The sequence below is a fragment of the Oncorhynchus tshawytscha genome, unplaced genomic scaffold (assembly GCF_018296145.1).
Source record: "Oncorhynchus tshawytscha isolate Ot180627B unplaced genomic scaffold, Otsh_v2.0 Un_contig_1662_pilon_pilon, whole genome shotgun sequence".
NCBI classification, from domain to species: Eukaryota; Metazoa; Chordata; class Actinopteri; order Salmoniformes; family Salmonidae; genus Oncorhynchus; species Oncorhynchus tshawytscha.
The window spans coordinates 187405-193404 of NW_024609496.1; positions in this window are offsets into that span (position 1 = coordinate 187405).

A 6000-nucleotide genomic window follows, 5' to 3' on the forward strand; every position below is an offset into this window, starting at 1 on the left:
AGTAGAGATACTGGGGTGCAAAGGAGCAAAAAAATAACAATATGGGGATGAGGTAGTTTGGTGGGCTATTTACAGATGGGCTATTTACAGGTGCAATGATCAGTAAGCTGCTCTGACAACTGATGCTTAAAGTTAGTGAGGGCGATGTAAGTCTCCAGCTTCAGTGATTTTTGCAATTCGTTCCAGTCATTGGCAGCAGAGAACTGGAAGGAAAGGCGGCCAAAGGAGGAGTTGGCTTTGGGGATGTTCTACATTGTAAAATAATAGTGAAGACATCAAAACTAGGAAATAACACATATGCAATCATGTAGTAACCAAAAAAGTGTTGAACAGATCAAAATATATTTTATATTTGAGATTCATAAAAGTAGCCACCCTTTGCCTTGAAGAGAGCTTTGCACACTTGGCATTCTCTCAACCAGCTTCATGAGGTAGTCACCTGGAATGCATTTAAATTAACAGGTGTGCTTTGTTAAAAGTTCATTTGTGGAATTTCTTTCCTTCTTAATGTGTTTGAGCCAATCTGTCTGTCCTTTGGTCTGATGAGTCCAAATTCGTGATTTTTGGTTCCAACCGCTGTGTCTTTGTGAGATGCGGCGTAGGTGAATTGGTAATCTATGCATGTGTGGTTCCCACCGTGAAGCATGGAGGAGGAGGTGTGATGGTGTGGGGGTGCTTGCTGGTGACACTGTCTGAATTATTTAGAATTCAAGGCACACTTAACCAGCATGGCTACCACAGCATTCTGCAGCGATACGCCATCCCGTCTGGATTGGGCTTAGTGGGACTATCATTTGTTTTTCAACAGGACAATGACCCAACACACCTCCAGGCTGTGTAAGGGCTATTTGACCAATAAGAGTGATGGAGTGCTGCATCAAATGACCTGGCTTCCACAATCACCCGACCTCAACCCAATTGAGATGGTTCGGATGAGTTGGACCGCAGAGTGAAGGAAAAGCAGCCAACAAGTGCTCAGCATTTGTGGGAATTCCTTCAAGACGGTTAGAAAAACATTCCAGGTGAAGCTGGTTGAGAGAATGCCAAGAGTGTGCAAAGCTGTCATCAAGTCACAGGGTTGCCACATGTAGTAAATTCAAATGATAGCACATGATTTGGAAATGCACACACCTTCTACCTCCAAGCCATAAGGCTGCTGAACAATTAATCAAATGGCCACCAGACTATTTACATTGACCCCCCCCCATTTGTTTTTTACACTGCTGCTCCTCACTGTTTATTTTCTATGCATAGTCACTTCACCCCTACCTACATTTACAAATCACCCTGACTAACCTGTACCTCCACACATTGACACTGTACTGGTACCCCCTGTATATAGCCTCCACATTGACTCTGTACCGTAATACCCTGTATATAGCCTCCACATTGACTCTGTACCGTAACACCCTGTATATAGCCTCCACATTGACTCTGTACCGGTACCCCCTGTATATAGCCTCCACATTGACACTGTACTGGTACCCCCTGTATATAGCCTCCACATTGACTCTGTCCACTGGTACCCCTGTATATAGCCTCCACATTGACTCTGTACCATTGGTACCCCCTGTATATAGCCTCCACATTGACTCTGTACCGGTACCCCCTGTATACCCCCTGTATATAGCCTCCACATTGACTCTGTACCGGTACCCCCTGTATATAGCCTCCACATTGACTCTGTACCGGTACCCCCTGTATATAGCCTCCACATTGACTCTGTACTGGTACCCCTGTATATAGCCTCCACATTGACTCTGTACCGGTACCCCCTGTATATAGCCTCCACATTGACTCTGTACCGTAACCCCCTGTATATAACCTCCACATTGACTCTGTACTGGTACCCCCTGTATATAGCCTCCACATTGTCAAATTACCCCGACTAACCTGTACTCCTACCTACACATTGACTCGGTACCGGTACCGCCTGTATATAGTCTCGTTATTTTATTGCGTTATTTAAATTATTTTTTTACCAAGCCATGAGGTCGAAGGAATTGTCCGTAGAGCTCAGAGACAGGATTGTGTCAAGGTACAGATCTGGGGAAGGGTACCAAAAAATGTCTGCAGCATTGAAGGTCCCCAAGAACACATTGGCCATTATTCTTAAATGGAAGAAGTTTGTAACCACCAAGACTCTTCCTAGAGCTGTCAGCCCGGCCAAACTGAGCAATCAGTGTAGAAGGGCCTTGGTCAGGGAGGTGACCAAGAATCCGATGGTCACTCTGAGAGAGCTCCAGTTCCTCTGTGGAGATGGGAGAGCCTTCCAGAAGGACAACCATCTCTGCAGCACTCCACGAATCAGGCCTTTATGGTAGATGGGCAAGATGGAAGCCACTCCTCAGTAAAAGGCACATGACAGCCTGCTTGGAGTTTGCCAAAAGATGCCTAAAGGACTCTGACCATGAGAAACCAGATTCTCTTGTCTGATGAAACCAAGATTGAAAATCTTTGTCCTGAATGCCAAGTGTCACGTCTGGAGGAAACCTGGCACCATCCCTACGGTGAAGCATGGTGTTGGTGCCAGCATCATGCTGTGGGGATGTTTTTCAGCGGCAGGGACTGGGAGACTAGACTAAGATGAACGGAGCAAAGTACAGAGAGATCCTTGATGAAAATCTGCTCCAGAGCACTCAGGACCTCAGACTGGGGCGAAAGTTCACCTTCCTACAGGACAACGACCCTAAGCACACAGCCAAGACAACGCAGACCTGAAAATAGCTGTGCAGCAAAGCTCCCCATCCAACCTGACAGAGCTTGAGAGGATCTGCAGAGAAGAATAGGAGAAACTCCCCAAATACAGGTGTGCCAAGCTTGTAGCGTCATACCCAAGAAGACTCGAGGCTGTAATCGCTGCCAAAGGTGCATCAACAAAGTACTGAGTAAATGGGGCTAGATTGATGAGAGGGGAAAACAATGTAATTCATTATAGAATAAGGCTGTAAGATAACATGTGGAAACAGTCAAGGGATCTGAATACTTTCCTTATGCACTGTGTGTGTGTGTGTGTGTGTGTGTGTGTGTGTGTGTGTGTGTGTGGGGGGGGTGTATATAGATACACACACACATCTTTCTATAATAGTGGGGAACTTCAAGTGAAATTTCTGATAGAATTGGGAACAAACAGACACCACATTCCAGCACTTGGTGGTCCCACAAACACAGATATCACTTCGATCGAAACCTGAAAAAAACTCTAATGAAATAATAGACATGCAGAGCACCAGTCTAGTGAGGAACAAGGGTTGCTAGGCAGTTTCTGCATCACAGGTTCTAGAACAGTTTCTAACCCTAAACTGTTTCTGCTTCTGGATCACAGGTTCTAGAACAGTTTCTTTTCCAGTTCTATCTGCCTGTTAAATCATCAACCTAAACTGTTTCAGTATCTGAATCACAGGTTCTAGGATAGTTTCTAACCCTAAAGTGTTTCAGTTTCTGGATCGCAGGTTCTAGAACAGTTTCTAACCCTAAACTGTTTCAGTTTCTGGATCACAGGTGTCATGAATGTCCTGATCAGGTCAGGTTACAGGAGACCACAACCCGACAGATTATCTCTCAACCCCAACAGAGGAGGAGAGATCTAGGGGTCTGAAGGTGTGGGGTTTTTATGACTCCTCATGCACCTGGTAAATCTTAGGCCACAGACAACATTCCTTTGTCCTGTCACTATGGAGAACCAGCCTCAGAACATTAAACATGAAATAAAGGGACTTTGGAACAATGGTTTCCGTCAGCCACAATGGTGGTCATGACGATGGATGGAATATGAAAATGTATGTCATTTTGGATTTGGTATTAAAGGTTAATAGGTGACGTTATTAGGAAAAATTGTAACGTTAAGAGTTTTCCTACTGATCTACTGTCTCTATTATATTATGACAGACCAGCTAGATCTGTCTCTATGTCTCTATTATATTATGACAGACCAGCTAGATCTACTGTCTCTATTATATTATAACAGACCAGATAGATCTACTGTCTCTATTATATTATGACAGACCAGCTAGATCTACTGTCTCTATTATAATATGACAGACCAGCTAGATCTACTGCCTCTATTATATTATGACAGACCAGCTAAATCAAATCAAATGTATTTATATAGCCCTTCGTACATCAGCTGATATCTCAAAGTGCTGTACAGAAACCCAGCCTAAAACCCCAAACAGCAAGCAATGCAGGTGTAGAAGCACGGTGGCTAGGAAAAACTCCCTAGAAAGGCCAAAACCTAGGAAGAAACCTAGAGAGGAACCAGGCTATGTGGGGTGGCCAGTCCTCTTCTGGCTGTGCCGGGTGGAGATTATAACAGAACATGGCCAAGATGTTCAAATGTTCATAAATGACCAGCATGGTCGTATAATAATAAGGCAGAACAGTTGAAACTGGAGCAGCAGCACGGTCAGATGGACTGGGGACAGCAAGGAGTCATCATGTTAGGTAGTCCTGGGGCATGGTCCTAGGGCTCAGGTCCTCCGAGAGAGAGAAAGAAAGAGAGAATTAGAGAGAGCATATGTGGGGTGGCCAGTCCTCTTCTGGCTGTGCCGGGTGGAGATTATAACAGAACATGGCCAAGATGTTCAAATGTTCATAAATGACCAGCATGGTTGAATAATAATAAGGCAGAACAGTTGAAACTGGAGCAGCAGCACGGCCAGGTGGACTGGGGACAGCAAGGAGTCATCATGTCAGGTAGTCCTGGGGCATGGTCCTAGGGCTCAGGTCCTCCGAGAGAGAGAAAGAAAGAGAGAAGGAGAGAATTAGAGAACGCACACTTCGATTCACACAGGACACCGAATAGGACAGGAGAAGTACTCCAGATATAACAAACTGACCATAGCCCCCCGACACATAAACTACTGCAGCATAAATACTGGAGGCTGAGACAGGAGGGGTCAGGAGACACTGTGGCCCCATCCGAGGACACCCCCGGACAGGGCCAAACAGGAAGGATATAACCCCACCCACTTTGCCAAAGCACAGCCCCCACACCACTAGAGGGATATCTTCAACCACCAACTTACCATCCTGAGACAAGGCTGAGTATAGCCCACAAAGATCTCCGCCATGGCACAACCCAAGGGGGGGCGCCAACCCAGGCAGGATGACCACATCAGTGAATCAACCCACTCAGGTGACACACCCCTTCCAGGGACGGCATGAGAGAGCCCCAGTTAGCCCCAGCTAAATCTACTCTCTCTATTATATTATGACAGACCAGCTAGACCTACTGTTTCTATTATATTATGACAGACCAGCTAGATCTACTATCTCAATTATAATATGACAGACCAGCTAGATCTACTGTGTCTATTATATTTTGACAGACCAGCTAGATCTACTGTCTCTATTATTTTATGGCAGACCAGCTAGATCTACTATTTCTATTATATTATGATAGACCAGCTAGATCTACTGTCTCTATTATACTATGACAGACCAGCTAGATCTACTGTCTCAATTATAATATGACAGACCAGCTAGATCTACTGTCTCTATTATATTTTGACAGACCAGCTAGATCTACTGTCTCTATTATATTATGGCAGACCAGCTAGATCTACTATTTCTATTATGTTATGATAGACCAGCTCGATCTACTGTCTCTATTATACTATGATAGACCAGCTAGATCTACTGTCTCAATTATAATATGACAGACCAGCTAGATCTACTGTCTCTATTATATTTTGACATACCAGCTAGATCTACTGTCTCTATTATATTATGACAGACCAGCTAGATCTACTGTATCTATTATATTATGATATACCAGCTAGATCTACTGTCTATTATATTATGACAGACCAGCTAGATCTACTGTCTATTATATTATGACAGACCAGCTAGATCTACTGTCTCTATGTCTCTATTATATTATGACAGACCAGCTAGATCCACTGTCTCTATTAGATTATGACAGACCAGCTATATCTACTGTCTCTATTATATTATGACAGACCAGCTAGATCTACTGTCTCTAATATATTATGACAT